Source organism: Stegastes partitus, unplaced genomic scaffold, assembly GCF_000690725.1.
Source record: "Stegastes partitus isolate 25-593 unplaced genomic scaffold, Stegastes_partitus-1.0.2 Scaffold49, whole genome shotgun sequence".
NCBI lineage: Eukaryota > Metazoa > Chordata > Actinopteri > Pomacentridae > Stegastes > Stegastes partitus.
This window is the reverse complement of record NW_007577780.1, coordinates 1,155,615-1,158,346: the sequence shown is the minus strand read 5'-3', so window position 1 is coordinate 1,158,346 and position 2,732 is coordinate 1,155,615. Positions and strand designations below refer to the sequence as shown.

Sequence of the window (2,732 nt, the reverse complement as noted above, 5' to 3'; positions counted from 1 at the left end):
TACATTGTCAAATACTTTGAGTTGTTTGTCTTTTATAAAGACAGTTGTTCCTTTACTCTGTATGAGTACATTGTGTCTTGTAGAAAGCTACAAGTTCCTGTTGTGATGTATCATCACCTCTTGTTGGAGCTTCTTCATACTTGAAGTGGTTCATTGAGTGTTGTTGAATAAACAAACACTGCCAGCTGAAAACTGTCTGTTCTCATGTCATTATAGGTTGTAGTTACCCTCGCCATACTTATGAAGAACAGAAGTCTTTTCTTTTAAAATTTTCAATTAATTGATAAACACCTCAATCATTTCTTAATTTGATTCATATCATTTCATATTCAGGACACAGTAATTGTTTCTCCACAGCATGAATGTTGAATGTTAAAACAAAGCATCGTAACATTGTTCAATTAAGATTTTTGATGAACAGGCATGATCAACGATTTCATTCTGTTCATATGGAGCAGGTCAAGTCAAACGTTTAGTTCAAAGGCTTGTGACCTTGGAACAATTATCAGTTTCAGGTGTTTTTTTGGAAACATTTTGGGGTTAATCATCCCCCTCCTTAAAGAGGCCACACACTGGATTTAGTGTGATGCATAATAAGGCACACTTCTATTGTTCCTGCAGTGAAAGCAGTGGAAGGACAGAGTGTGGGAAACCAGATTAAACTCACTCACAGAGCCCCTGTGGAACAATACATCCAGACCTTTGCCCTGAAGGGACAGAGGTTTAAAGGGAGCCTGACTCCCAACAGCTTATTTTCAGTCATGCAGTTGCTTATTCCTTCACTTCAAAAGAAAGCATCACTATGATTTTTTCGAACATTGCCATCTCATCTTGAAATGAACAATACAAAGTCTTTAGTCCTCAAGCAGTCAAGTAGAATTTTTTACAGATCCAATTCTGGGAAACTTGGAGAATACTTACAAAATGCCTTCTTTCATTCTGAGGTCTGTATTTTTGGCCTCCATAGAGTTTGCAGAGTTTCTACTGAGTTAAAATCAAAAATCAGCTCTGTTTCAAAGGGACACTGCTTAGTCAGGCCTGAAACTGAGACATCAAATATACATGTAATATGTTGTCTTCTTGCCTTTTACAGGAGAAGATACTGCAGACAAAGCCATGGCTTTTTCCACAATGTATCATAGATATGGATTTATGATTATGGTTAAATGTTACACTTCATCCTGTAGATGTATTTAAACATAAGAATTTGAAATTTGCATCATTCATTTCTTCTGGCTGTTGTGTAAATGACCAGTAAAACTTTTTAGTTCATGACAACAGAACTAGAATTTTAGCAGCAAGTGAAAAAGATCACTGTGCACAATGTTAGGACACCCAAAAGAGAACCACAACTCTTTTGGGGATGGAGAAATTAGGCTGACAAGGTACAACTGACCAACATTAGCCAGTAACCTTCCAGGTGCTGGCTTCACTGCTCGATGAGTTCCTTGTTTGTGACAACTGCTGGTATCCCATAGACTTTAATAGATGCAGCAATGTCTCCCTTCCATTTTCTAGACTATAACAAACAAGGGATTTTAATACCATCTTCGAGTTTTTTCATTGTTTAATTTTTAAATTAAGCTCATGTTTCCAGTTTATAATTTGAAAATTTTAAAGAGGTCACTCACACTGCTTGTGCCAAACACACTCATTGAGTCAACTTGCAAAGCAACACATGCCTATTTTCTGCTAATGGAAGAAGTGTGGGAAAACTCCAGAGTACAGAGTTGACTGTGAATGATGCTGACTCCACCAGCAGACACTTAATTCTCCAAAGAGAATTGGCACACTTCAGGAAGCTGCTGTCCCCCCAGAAATCCTCCAATCCTCAGAGCTGACATTTGGAACCAGCTGATAGTCTGAATGTATCATGATTACAACTGAAGGATAAAAATGTATAACAGTGGTTGCAAACTACAAATATGAAAGAGAAGATCGTTTTGATTTTAATTTATGAATGAACAATCACAGTAGATTCAAATTTTACAAATTGCAAGAGCCAGCCAATGGGATGGTTTCCCTCCAGATGGGTGGTGATGTAATGCTCTGTTTCTATAACAACACACAGCCAGCATCTGTCACACAAGTCTCTTTGTTGTTCATTGACCACAGCACAGGGAGGCAGTGTGGGAAACTCAGATCAACTTGCTACTCACACTGACGACAAGGCACGTGTCAAAAGACTGGACTGCATCTGGACTGCAGCAGGAATTTTGTCTGCAGTTATTCTAAATGTTATCAAATGCGAACAATAAAAAAACACCATCTTATAATACTGTTATAAAATGTTGTGTTGTTGGGGAAACAATGTTTTAGAAAAAAAGCAAATTTTGCAAAATAAAAACTTTTAAACGAAATTGTCCAACTTAAAACTTTTCATTTTACCAGGAAAATTTAAGTTTTGCCTCAAAACTAGCACAAAACACACCTGAAAATACAAACTAAACTTGGTCCCCAAATGTTTTTTGCCCTGATATTACATCATCAAAGTTATTCTCCCACGTGTGTGATCAGATAAGTGTGTGCTCACTCAAAGTCATTGATTCCAGCATCAGGCAGCAGATCTGCTCTCTCTACAGGGTCACCACTTTCTCAGATCCACACACAGCTCAGCCAGTCTCCCTCCATCTCCCCCCACTCCTCCACCTGTTCCCCTGAGATCTAACTATTGTCCCCCGGGCAATAATGACAGCATTTTGCTGCGCCACATGTCTTATTGTCTGACACAG

At 38.3% G+C, this 2,732-nt stretch overlaps 1 protein-coding gene across 1 annotated transcript in view; it reads left to right on the top strand.

Moving 5' to 3' along the window:
- The window catches only part of LOC103376537 (transcription factor HES-5-like), an 18,393-nt gene that overhangs the window by 5,059 nt on the left and 10,602 nt on the right, over positions 1 to 2,732 (top strand). The window lies entirely within an intron of this gene.